General features: G+C 36.2%; 1 protein-coding gene and 1 long non-coding RNA gene across 4 annotated transcripts in view; one reads left to right on the top strand and one right to left on the bottom strand.

Moving 5' to 3' along the window:
- KCNQ5 (potassium voltage-gated channel subfamily Q member 5) overlaps positions 1-13,995 on the bottom strand; it is a 538,864-nt gene that overhangs the window by 222,775 nt on the left and 302,094 nt on the right. The window lies entirely within an intron of this gene.
- LOC150007299 (uncharacterized) overlaps positions 1-13,995 on the top strand; it is a 50,417-nt gene that overhangs the window by 30,990 nt on the left and 5,432 nt on the right. For both annotated transcript variants that reach the window (XR_016512019.1, XR_016512018.1), the window contains exon 2: positions 3,835-3,963. This is a non-coding gene — a long non-coding RNA (uncharacterized LOC150007299). The remainder of the gene's footprint in view (positions 1-3,834; positions 3,964-13,995) is intronic.

Raw genomic sequence — 13,995 nt, 5'->3', positions numbered from 1 at the left:
TCGGATGATTTATTCATGTTCTGCCATAATATTGATGTATCCAATTTAAATTTAAATTTCATGAAAAGGAGTCATGGACATGGGTAACACTGTGGTAACTGCCTGGGAGAGGGTACTAAATGGTAATGGAAAAAAATACAATAAAGATTAAATTAAAAAATTTAAATTTCATGATTACTCAGACCACACAATAATTAGAATGGACAAGTGGGTTCACTTTAGGAATGATGGTTGTGAGTGATTATGTTGTGTTAAAAAAAAAAAAAAAAGAATGAAAAATTGTGGAGCAATTGCCTGTGAAAATAACCTAAACTAATGTTTAGATTTGCCGCAGTCCTCAACTCGCTGCCAAATTTCCATGATGCTACTGACTTAACTGCTTTTGAAGGAATCTGCCAAGAGCCTTCTCCTATCTGTAGGAAGAAAACGAAGGGAGACCTTTTCCATGAGCTAAGAACAAATTTCCAGATAACAGGATACAGATAAAAGGGTAGTAACAGATGACAAGACTGGAAAACTGTAAGATTATGTATTTGCCCACACGTACAGCGTCGTGGCCCCCGGAGTCACTCATGCTCAATACTGATGTTTGCCCTGCCTTTCAAGCATCGTGTGCTCATTAAACAGATGTCGGACAATTTAACCACACATAGGAAAGCAACCATTTAAACCAGCTTACTGTGCTAAGTTTGTCTGGGGAAGGACTATATAGCTAGAAAAGCACATTTGTCACTGTATCATGCTCTCAAGTTAAATCCCTGCCACCCTTCACTATAGAGACATTTTCAATAACTGATAATAGATTAAAAATAAATAGCTTACTCTAAATTTACTGGAAGTGAGATTTTCATCAACACACACACACACTTTGAAAAATCTTCAGAGAAGGCAATTATACCCTATATTAATTCCTTGTTCATCAAACTATTACAGTGTTAATAACCTTTCCTTAAGTGGATACACTGGAATGCTGCCTTAGTTACCCAAATTGTTTTTCTGCAGCATTATCTTGTACCTATTTGTCTCATTCTTCACTACCTCCATCCTCCAAAAGCCTCCTGCTGTTTCTCCTTCTCCCCTCCTCCACCCCTCTTTGATCTTTGACACAGTCCTGAAGCCAGACAGATATGGACGTGAAACACTTGATTTTTCAGGTGAGACTCTCTAACAAAGGCCTACAGTTGGGGCCAGAAGCTTGGCACGGTCTTAGTGAATCTTGTACTGTGTCACTGATAAGAAAGATGCATAAAATATCTGAAGATGAACCCAGAGACAATATATTCTTATTTGGCTATACTAAAGTCTGCCAAAAAAACAAAACAAACAAAAAAAAAACCTTGAATAATTGCCAAGGAATTTGAACTTTAGTGGCTAGAACCTTCTGTGAACTCAGTTTTGCTACTGTTCTTTGTTGGTGGATGGTCATTATAATTGAAGTCTCATAAATTCTCTCCAGGGAAACATTTCAATAGCAAAATGATGAAATAAATAGTGATGATTGTGGTGAAATATTGACTATGCTGTCTTCTCCAGTTGTCTTCAGTTTCTCACCATAATTCTTTGCTTTCCTTACATTTTTTTTTCTTTTAAATTTTTGCTTGCTTTTGTTCTGAATAGATAATACATTCTCAAGCTTTAAAAGTCAAAAGTCTGTATACACTGAGGAAGTCTCGTGCCACTCCTGACTCTGTCTACCCTGCTCCTGCTTCCACAGGCAACCGAAAAAAAAAACAAACAAACTCCATTTTCTCTCTCCCTGTAAGGGGGAGAGAAGGATGACTAAATCTCTAGGAATTCATATTAAAGGACAAAAGCAAGGACTTGAGTTTGCATAACAATCATGCCCTTGTTTACTGTGCTTTTCCTGGTAACCTCCCATAACAGGCATCTCCTCCTCCCCCAATATCTTCTTTTGTCTTCAGCTGGAGATAGTACTGAAGGTGATGACTTTAGCCATTTAGGGGAATTATTCAGTTTTCCTGGATATCCTCCAGGTACATACATTAAACTTCTCTTTGTTTTTCTCCTGTTTATTCGTCTTTTATTACAGAGTGGTTTCAGTTAAGAACCTAGAAGGGTTGAGATAAAACTATTTTCCTTCCCTAGAATAAATATTTTTGTCATGTTTCCAATTTTGAGGTGATTTCACACCATTATTAAAGATATTTTCTTTCTAAAATTGTGGAGTGCTTATTGAAACAGTGGCAAGATATAGATTCTAGAATACTGTGGTTTAGGATGGAGGAGTTCTGAGCTATGTATAAGAAATGTACAATGCTAGGTCCTAAACTGGGTTTAGCATCTTGTCTAATACAATTTCTTTTCAATGATGCAAATGATAAGGCCTCACAGAAAGAAAAACTCCTTAACCAAATAAACAGTAAAGTTTCTGGCATAAATAAAAGAGAGAGAGTGTACTGGGTGTTTGTCTTTGCTTTGTGTGTCTAGGCATATAAGCACACGTATGTTTCCTTGGAACATTTTCTTTGAAGTCAAACTTTGAAGTTGACTTCTTTATGTGACAGCAACTATCCTCATTTAACAATACTTTACTAATCTCACCGAATCCTTCCGCTTTGCTTCCATGTCACCACCCACCCTTGTAATTTACTTCTACTTGGCAAACTTACAATGGCCATTTTTTCCACATGGACAAATTGTTCTTAAGTAATGACCTCAGCTGTCAGGCACAAACACTATCCTTTCATATCTAACCACAGTTATACACGCCAAACTATTTAATTTCAGAGACATGACACACATTCTATTTGGTGCAATGTTAACTATTTTTCCGTCAAGTTTCTTCACTTCTCTTTTAATTTTATGGATTTGGAGAGAATTTAAAATTCAAAGTACATTTCTCCTACACTCTTCAGGAATGAGTTAATCTTCAAGTATTAAAAACTAATTATTGCTCTTTGTTTTAAGTATACTATCCTCATCCCTGAAAGGTATTTGTTCTTTAGGATGTTCTATGGGAAATGGCTGTGGATTAGGATAAAATAATAACACTATTGTCAGGGCAGCCTTGCTCTGAGAAATCACCCAGAGACCACTGTGGGATTAGACAATGGGTTTATTGAGAGAAAAGGGGAGGGGGAGTGAGGGAAGGGGAGAGGCAGCTCCTGGACCAACTCAAGGGCCCATAGGAGCAAGGAGAATGGGGAAAGGGGAATGAGGAATGGGGATTGGGGAACAGGGAATGGGGACTCCTGGTCCTCCTAGTGAGCCCATAGGAGTCCCATCTGCACTTCTGCAGGCACCTTTTTTATACTTGTCAACAACACATTTTGGTGAGGGTGAGTTTGCTTATCAACATATTCAGTAGATCATTTTCATCTGATTGCTCATTGCCTCCCCACCACCAGGTTAGTTAACATATTGGGCCAGGTTCATTACCATTTCCCCTGGGAATGGTTTCAGTCCATTAACATATCTTTTGGGAACTGCTAAATCCATCAGCATATTTTTGGGAATGGGTAAATCCAGGGCCAGGTTGATTAGCATATACCAAAAGTCCAGGTGTGCCTCCTAGCTGCCTCCATGTTCTGACAACTATCACCAAATAAAAAGTGAGCAAAAGTATATATGGTATCTTCATGATTACTGTCAGGCTACATGTCTTAGAGGAAGGCAGAGGTTTCTGTACTAGCAAGCTAAGGAGTTAAATTAAGGAAGAATAATTTTTTGGGAAAAGAGGTTCTGGGAAAAAGGAAAAAATTGAAAATTTAAGTCATGGGTAGAATATACCCAATATATCTACTCTTACTGCATGTCAAATACTCCCTCTCTATGTGAAAATACTAAAATTTTCAATGTTTTTTTCTTCTTCAGGATTGGGGGAGCAACAGAGGGAACTGGAAATCAGGCTCAAAATTTTCAAGGAAACAATCTACATTTTCAGATCTAAGAAACAGCTATAGAAAAGGCTAGAGAAGAAGAGTTTTAAGGTCTTGAAACCAGGTATCTAATTTAATCATTAATAAGAGCTTCATTTCACATGACCTTTTGTAGAGTATAGAAAGTTACATTTAGATGATTAATCCTTATGACATCCTGAGAGGCAAAAAGAGTTACTATCTGAATTCCCCCTTCCATGGTATGGTCTTCCTCTAAGTCAGTGGTTCTCAACCTTCCTAATGCCGTGACCCTTTAATACAGTTCCTCATGTTGTGGTGACCCCCAACCATAAAATTATTTTTGTTGCTACTTCATAACTGTAATTTTGCTACTGTATGAATCATAATGTAAATATCTGATATGCAGGATGTATTTTTGTTGTTACAAATTGAACATAATTAAAGCATAGTGATTAATCACAAAAACAATATGTAATTATATATGTGTTTTCCGATGGTCTTAGGCATCCGCTGTGAAAGGGTGGTTCAACCCCCAAAGGGGTTGCTACCCACAGGTTGAGAACCGCTGCTCTAAGTTATGAAAGCATATCCTTTGAATTCAAGATGGACCACTCCAGGCTGTGATTGTTCTACTGCTTCAGCCCTTGCAATACACCCCTCCCCCAAACCTTTCTGACATACACACGCAGCTGTGGCCTGACTGCCCACATCAGTGTGGTCATCATCGTGGTCATTGCTGCAGCCGGCATGAGTGTCTTAGTCATCACAGTGATCAGGTGAATAGAGGGCACAGCAGCTGCCTCACCCACCCCATGAGGCAGTGAGACAGCTGAGAGAAGCTCTGTGGTTCCTGTGACTCATGAAAGGAGACCTTACAGTTAGAGTTTTACCCACCAGTTGGGCTTTTCTTTCATGCATCACACAACTTGGCAATAATCAGTGAGTATTTTCTGCCTCAATTTTGGACAACAATTTTAATTTCTTTCTTGTGAAGCGATAGCCTCATCAACTCCATTCAGTGACGCTCAACTGTGTCCTGACTCCAAGCAAGCAAATCAATATAAAAGATGATAAAATTCTAGATGACAGATAATCTTTTAATCAGTTTGTTTACCAAAACTGGCTGCTAGTGGCATGTCATAAAAAAGTGATATTGGATACTTTATCAGTTTGTAATACAAAAAACTAACTATCAAGACAGACTTCTAAAATAATCAATAAGAGATTCAAATTTCCAGTGGCCCTTGAGAGCACAATTTTTAGTTTTTCTTTGCTATTCTTGATATTTAGTGATTTGGCTTAACAGGATAATTGTTGAAAAAATATTCAAGAGAAATTTCTGTGATATTTCTTATACTAATTATGCTCCTAAAAAAACAAAAGAAAATCTCTTACATCACCTTTGGGAATTTAAAAAATGTAAAAAGCTTTGAATAAAAAGATTGTTCAGTACAGTTTTGAATAAAAAATCATTTGAGAGGATAGAACGTTTGGAAAAAAAAGTTTTGTTCTTTCCTCACGATTGAATAAGGCACTAAGTTGATAATCATTTTTCCAAATAAATTTAGTTTACTGGGAGAGGGATAAGGATGAAGCAAATATTACTCTTACTTCCCAGGGTAACTTTGGTGAGAGTAGCACTAGACTTATTCCTATTATGTTATGAAAAAGAAGGGCAAGAATGATTTATTAATCATTGCAGAAATGTCCAATTGAACACAAATGCCAAAATTAAATGTGATAAAATACTGAGTTGAAGTATATGTAAAAATGAGTGAAATATGAATACTTTGAAAGTTATACCACTGGAATTAAGTTTTTTTCTGTTTAGCTTGTAGTATTAACATTATACTTGCATAGAGCATATAAATTCAGGAAAACCTCACATTGATGCTTCATATTCAGTTATAAAGAAACAGGAGAGACATAACAGTACAGGGTATTGACACCTGTTCTTGCCTGTCACCTCAACCAGGAGGCTCTGTTCCAGCATGGTGGATCTAAGTGTCCTGCTCCACTTTACATGGCTGGCAATGCTGTTTGCCACATGTAATTCTATCCTGCACTCTTGGATTCCAGACGATGAAAAACAAGTGCCACAATAGCTCCAAGAGAGGAAACAATACTTCCATTATTCATATTTCCTATGAGATAGCAAAGGCAGATGATTTATATAATGTAGAGAATTAATATTAAATATAAGCCAGGGCTCAACTTTTGCACGTGGAACGCCCATTTGAGAGGGCCAAGGACTTGTGCCTGTGCTTTACTTTAATTTTAATGAGTTAAAAGTAAAATTATTCCTTTCTGTTTTTCTTAAGTTAATGTAAAAAAATATGAACACTGCCAATCAAGAAGCAATTTCGATCTAATAACAGTATTAACCAGAAGAGAGTGAAAAAATAAGTGGTAAGAGGAGGAGAGATTAATTAAATTGCTTGTGTGTTTACTTGCTATTTAAAACTTCCTTTGGCCCATGCATGTATCATCCTTTCCTATGGAATTTCAAGAAGATAATGTTGTTAACATTGAGTTATTGAAATAATCACATAAAATCTTCAGCTTCTCTTGGTAAACTCAAGCTCTTTCAGGCCTTTCTTTATGAATCTACTTACGAAAAATCAAAATGAACTGTAGGCATGTGTTAATCTATTAGTATAACTAGTGACCTAAATACTAAAATGTAGACAATAAATTAAGAGAATATTTTTCATAAATATAAAAACATACATTACTTTATTTGGGGATAGATTTAACTTTAAGATAACTGGCAATCTTAGTAACTGGCAAGGGTAAAAGTTAGACAAGCTCCACTTTTTCTTTTCTTATAATATATACCTTGAGAGGAAAAATTGGTGCTGACCATAAGTCCATCAAAAAGAAAAAAAGAGTTATCTATTCCATGGGAGAAAGAAAGCCAAAACCTAACAAAACACTGTTTATATGTCACAGAAGATATTTGCTCACTCTGCATGGGAAGTCAGCCAAAAGATTCAGAACAAGTTCTTCTCATGATTCTTAACTGCAAAGTGTGGTCACAACAGGTCAGTTGAATTTATAAATTTATAAACCAATCAGCTGGTTTTAGAAAGGTCTTGGCCATTTGTGTAGTTAATTTTTTTTTTTTTAATCTCATAGGGATGACCTCAAGGAATGTTAACAAATTTCCTTCAGATTTGTAGTATTGTTTATTTATCAAAGTTCAGTTCAGCAATTATTTTAAAATTAAATATCTGCCACCATGAAATTTGATTCTGAGATGGTGAGGAAATATGAGAATTGCTTTATAAAGAGATGGGGTGCTACATTAATTGATTTTTTTGGTGTTCTGGGAAAACCAGCATGCTGGTACCTCTTAAAAACATTGTATAATTGGACCCCTAGGCCTTATCTGAATTTTAAAAAATATTAAAAAAAACTTTTTTTACTGTATCTAAATTGTACACAAGTTAACATTATTTTATATTGTAAAACAAAATTAACTATAAGCTATCTCCATGTAACTTATCCGTATAACTTTCCACATAGATCTGTCATTTGTGGTGGCAATAATATATCTCCTTTTAAAATATTTGACAGAATAAACATGGTCATTATAGGTAGATTGACTGATAGATAGTGACATATGCTATGGGGCCTCTTTAAAGATAAATCATATTTTTTGTTTTTTGAAGTACAGAAAGAAAAAACAGATAATGTTTCTAGATATGATGCAGTTATATCTCTTAGATTTTATACTAAGTGTAAGAGACCTTTAATGCTTCCATTGGTGTTTCATTAGAGATTCTCCACTGGTTTAGGTACTCCAAATCAGTACATAATAGGCTCATGACACATTAAGGATGCAAGAAGTTATTTATCTCAGTTGTATTTACCATTCCAAACCTTGACCTTCTTCTGTATGACAAATATTTTTTGATGATGATAATGACTTTAGATGCTCCAGTCTTTCACTCCTGACTTAGGGTTATAAAAGTAAATTAAAAACTGCCCGATCTCAAATTTGCAGTGTGAAACAATCACTACTTCATGTTCAAAGCTCAGGAGAAACAGCACAGAAGTGGAGTATTTTAGTAGTTTTTATGTTGGAACAAAATTTTACTTTATTCTCTGAACATCATCAATATTAATTATGATCCATGAGCGCCTATGTACAAGGCTCTGGCAGCTCAGTGATACAAGTGTAGTTAATATTGAGGTTCAAAGGCAATTGTGGATATTAGTCATCTATAAAGGTATTCAACATCACTAATCATCAGAGAAATGCAAATTAAAACCACACTGAGATATAACCTTACACCTGTGGGAATGGCCATCATTAATAAATCAACGAACAGCAAGTGCTGGGGAGGATGTGGAGAAAAGGGAACCCTACCGCAGTGTTGGTGGGAATGCAGACTGGTGCTGCCACTATGGAAAACAGTATGGAATTGCCTCAAAAAGTTAAAAATGGAACTGCCTTATGACCCACTGATCCCACTTTTGTGAATATATCTGAAGAAACCCCAAACACTAATTTGAAAGAATATATGCATGCCTGTGTTCACTGCAGTGTTACTTACAATAACCAAGATTGGAAAGCAGCCAAGTGCCCATAAGTGAATGAGTGCATAAAAAAGTTGTGGTACAATTTACACAATGAAATACTACTTGGCTATAAAAAGGAAGGAAATCTTACCCTTTAAGACAACATGGATGGACCTGGAGAACATTATGATAAGTGAAATAAGCCAGTCAGAGAAAGATAAGTGCCTTATGATTTCACTTTCATGGGGAATCTAATGAACCAAATAAACTGACAAAATAGAAACAGACTCATAGATAGAGAACAGAATGACAGCTCCCAGAGAGGAGAGGGGTTGGGGGGCTGGGTGAAAAAGGTGAAGGGATAAAGCCAAAGACACACACACACACACACACACACACACACACACACACACACACACTAGTATGGTGATTACCAGAGGAAAAGGGGTTAGGGGGAGATAGAAGAGGATAAAGGGGGGATATATGGTAATGGAAGGAGACTTGATTTTGGGTGATGGACACATAATACAATATACAGACGATATATTATAGAATTGTACACCTGAAACCTATATAATTTTATTAACCAATGTCACCCAAATTAATTCAATAAAAAAGTAAAAAAATGCAGCATTTCATCTGAAAAGCATAATTGATTTACAATTATTATAGATGGCTATTAATTGTTTTTGATAAATTACATGAAAGCATATTGAGATGATTCTTCATACTAATATTAATACAAAAGTAGAATCTATAAAAGACAGTTCAGAACTGCTTTCTGTTTTGAACTGCAGTGGTTTCATAATTATGTATCTGCATGATCTCTGTTCAAGTATATACATGGTTGCATGGTCTACACCACACTATACAGCTGGTAGAGTTCTGGCTCTGCTACCTCAGTGAACTTGGGCCAGATAAATGGCTTTCCTGAATTTCTGTTCTCATGTGAGAACTAAATGAGATTATGCATGTTAAATTTGGAGGTGGTCAATATAAGTAAGTTTCTTTTCTCCCCTGTCATTTCTAAAAATAGATCACCAGAATAAACAGAACACTTGTGCTCTCCCTTAAATTATTAGATTAAATTTTTTATAAGCTCGGTAATTTCCCATCAAATAATGACTCAAAAAATATCTTGAAAAAATAATGTTATAATAATGAGTTGTATTTCCTTGTGTAGTCAAAGCACATTATCTGGTATGAAGCCTTCACTAATATAATTAATCATTTCATATAATATTGATAGTAGCAGAATATGAAAAAAAACTGAAAAAGGAATAACTGCAAGAGAAAACAACATAAGGGAAGAAAATAAGCAGTCAAAGCCTGTTCTCAGGAATTTAAAGTCCTCAGCGTCTATTTTGGACCTCTGATGTTTTTATTCCATGCAGTGACCAGGAGAATGGGTTGACTTGCGAGACATCCACTCATGTGCCAGTGGAGAAAAACATGGCCAGTACATTCTTTCCCTATGGGTTTCATTTATGGATGTAGTTCTCAGAGATCCTGAAGTGCCTTTTCTCAAGTGTGTGGGGGGGAAAAGCTGGTGACACCGAGGACTGTGGCCTGTGTAATGCACCACCCTGCTAATGTCCCAAATGTTTAACAATGGAAGATTTTGTTTTAGTTGTGGCACTGTTTCTCAGGTGGAATTGAGTCAATGGCAAAATAATTTGCTGGGAGGTAAGCTCTGTGACAGCCAGGACTTGGTCTATTTTGGTTTCCTGCCCTAAAATAGTTCCTGGAATAATGCCAGGCATGCAGTAGGTGCCTTATTCTACAAGTAAGTATTTGTAGAAAAGAATTGGCCTTGACTATTTCACACTCTGGTGTATAAAATTATGGAAACCAAAATATGTGATGGTTTTTAGTTTATGTTGACTCTGAGATAACCTTACTAAATCCCACAAAACACAGTTAAATATGGTGTAAAAAAGAAAAATTTAATGAAATGTTAAATATTTTTTGCAATAAGAGATATAATAATTTTTACAAACCAATAATAGTAATTGCTGCTATTGATTATTACTAGAACCACGCAATGGTCTAAGTGCTTTAGATGTACAATCTCACTTAATAGCCTGATATTGATGTGTGCATCAGGCAGTATAGGATTGTGGTTGAGGAGAGACTTTGGGGGCTAAGCACACTGGGTCTAAATTCAGACTTTGGCATTTAGCTGCCTCTGGGCAAGTTATTTTACTTCTTGGTTTCTCAGTTTCCTTATCTATAAAAAGGGAAAATAGTACCTGCTTCATATGGTTGTATGAAGATTAAATGTACACTTGATATGAGAATAGTATCTCTGAACAGTGCCTGGTGAACAGTAGGTGCTATGTAAATGTTAGCAATCATTGTGTGTTATTATCCTTCCCATTGTACAGGTGAGAAAACTGAGGCACAAAGAAATAACTTGCTCAGAATCACACAGCTAGTTGGTATTGAAAATAAGTTTGGAAGCTAGGTAGTATAAGTCTAGAGCTTATGCTCTTAATATCTACGCCATGTTATCACCCCATATTAACGGACTGAAAATGTAGTTAATTCACTCTGAGTAATAAAGTGTTCTCAGAATTTATTCAGATTTTGAAATAATTTCACACTTCCTGCCTAGCACATAACTTTTAAGATTTCTGATGAATGAGTACAGGTGTTTTTGTAGGTGATTAATAAAAATAGGCTATTATTAACCCAGTTGCCTGATTAATCTGAAGAGCCAACATACTAGAAATTGATTGCTATTTTCTGTAATTTGGTCTTTAAAAATTGTTAGTAATTAAAAGTAAACCTCATAGTGCAACCAAGTTTGCATTCATTTGACACTGACAAATTCCTAATGTTCAATTTCCCTCTGAAGTGAAGGATCCTTAACAATAGTTGTAGTTTAGGATATGACATGAACATTCCATATCTCATAAGGAGGGGCAAAATTATCCTTCAGTGACTGTGGAAGAGATTGGTGTTTTTGAGAAATAGTTGAGCTACGCTTTAGTTAAAAGAAAATAATGTGGGACAATAACATGCATTGCTCACTATGCTGACTACATTTAATAGTAAATGAGGAGAAACTGTTTAAATGTTGAATTGCATCTTTAGTTGCATCAGTGGTAAAAAATTGATTATCTAATTTCCAAATCTCCTTACAGAGTAGTTTAACTTTGTATGTTTAAACAGCCTGTGAAGCCTGGCCAGGTATGCCAAGTACACTCTTTATAAAGTGAGAGACTGAAACTTCAAAAACGTTATTTTCCATTAAATATTACAACCATTTTCCTTCCTGAAATCAGCCAAATAGGTTGATACACACAGATATGGCCAAGGCTGAAGCGATTAACTTTTGGGCTAATATTATTGGCTATTTTAGCTCTAGACACCGCTTCTACTGCAGTCATTCCATGTCACCTTAGATTCGCAACAGCACCACAGTGAACTTTTTTTTTTTTTTTTTTTTTTTTTTGTCAGCATAGCCTTCTTTAATACAGTATTCATACAGTTCTGTCAAAAAGATGGGGAAAGGGCATCAGGCTATGATGTAACAAAGCTTGCCCCACACCTAGCCCGTCGCTACTATCCATTAAAAGAGTATCCAACATTGGCCCCCTTTCTCTTTTTTTCAGTGGTAAGAAAAATCGTGCAGCTTGCTGAGGTTGCAAGAATAGAGCCATTATTTAAACAAATCTCAAAGCTACTAAAGTTGGAAAGGCCAGGAGAGAATCTAGCCAGCTACCTCTGCTTATGGCTTTCCGCTTGTAGAAAAGGTCAAAAATATATCGCGTCTTCTGGTGGTGGATCCTGAAGATAGGCCACAGAGATTCCACTTTCCTCTTTCCCTCATGAGGTTCAGTTTCAGCTTCTCTCATCTTTTGATCTAATTCATCCAGTGTCGGTTCGATCAACTCCCAGCCATCTGGGGGAGCTTTCCGGCTTCTTTTGACTTTAGGCATTTTCCCCCCACAAGATAATTTGCAAAGATCTTAGGGCTGTTTCCAAGACTTTAACTGAAATATCTCTGGTCTCTTCAGTTACAGGCTCAGGTTCTTTTGCAGCTCTACCAATTACTCTGTGATTTTGGGAAGTCACATTCTCTCTCTGGTCCCCAGTCTCATCGGAACCTTTAGCGCCGTCGGCCGCCGCTTCTTTCTTTACTGCTTCCGCTTCCCAGGTGATTACTTCAGAATCACCACAGTGAACTTTTAAGGAAACATTAACTTAAAGAAACCTGTATTTCTTTCTACTTGGAAAACTCAATTATACTTTTGAAGCTTTAATTCTATATTCAAGTTTTTCCTCAAATATTTTGAAAAGTTAGAAAGCAATTAGTATACTGCAGACTCTCTCTGCAACTGAGTTATTTCTTCAACCTTTTTATCTGTCAATCTCTTTAATTTTTTTGTCTGTAAAAAATATTTTTGAGCCTATTCTGGATGCCTATTCTTTGAGCCTGTTCTGTGACAGCTACAGAGCTCAAGTATCAAAAATGACTCCACTTCTCAATTTTTATAGAGTGATCATAAAATCCTTGATGAATATTTGGCTATGTATGAGGGTAATTATTGATAATTATATTAAAGTGAATTTACATAGAACAAGAGAAACAGGTTTCATTTTCATACTCAACATCAATCAGTAAATAACTACATATGTGTAAAACACATGATTCTACAAATGCAAAAGAAACTTATTTAGAAATAAATCACAGGATACTGTTTATCTGTAAAGTAAAAAAATTCTTTGCTAGCTATTGTAATATTTCCCCCGAATCTCTTCAGTGCATCACTCTTTTGCCACAACACCATTAGTATATTTTTCCCTGAGTTCCAATCTCATTCTTAAAACAGCCACACTAGCCACAGGTCTCTGCATGAACCATTGTTTCCGCAGAGAATATCGTCCCCTCCTCTGGGCCTGGTGAACTCCATCAAAGACTTCAGATTTAGCAAATGCTCCTATCACTCTCTTACAGGTCAGGGGCTTCTGATGAATGCCCTTATAAAAGTGTTTTGTTGGCTCAGGACACTTATCTAATATAATTACACCTTCATTAGTGAGGTACTCTGATGAATATCTTTCTCCTCCATTGGGCTATTAGAGAGTCATAACCATGTTGGCTTGTTCCCCAGTTTTATCCCCAGGGTCCCCAGAGTGCCTGGCATGGAAAAGTAAACCAGTGATCATTAGTTGGAAGAGGAAAGAAATAAAGTGATAGCGACAGAGGGAGAGAAAGAAATATAGACAGAAATATATAGATATCTAGAGACAATAAGAAGATAGAGAAGGAGGAGGATAAAGAGGAGGGGCAGAAAATAGAAGGAAAGAAAAAAGGGAGAAAAAGGGAAGAAAACAAAGGAAATAAAATGAAAGATATTGTGTAGGGGAAGAAAACTAATACTCATTGAGACCTATCTTAGTCTGGGCATTTTTAAAGTATCTTATTTTGGGCTCCTGACAACCTTACAGAAAGGGACTTTTGGGTTGTGTTGCATGAGACCCCACCTACTGTCAGTACCCTTCATGTTATACCACATGTCTTTGCCCATGTACATGTTTTTTTCTTTGTGGTTTAATTTAAATTTTTTCTCCACATGGAGGTAAGACATAAAGATAA

Source organism: Furipterus horrens, unplaced genomic scaffold (genome assembly GCF_987537825.1).
Source record: "Furipterus horrens unplaced genomic scaffold, mFurHor1.1.pri manual_scaffold_6, whole genome shotgun sequence".
NCBI classification, from domain to species: Eukaryota; Metazoa; Chordata; class Mammalia; order Chiroptera; family Furipteridae; genus Furipterus; species Furipterus horrens.
Note: the sequence above shows the minus strand (reverse complement) of the source record. Positions and strands in the feature narration are given on the sequence as shown.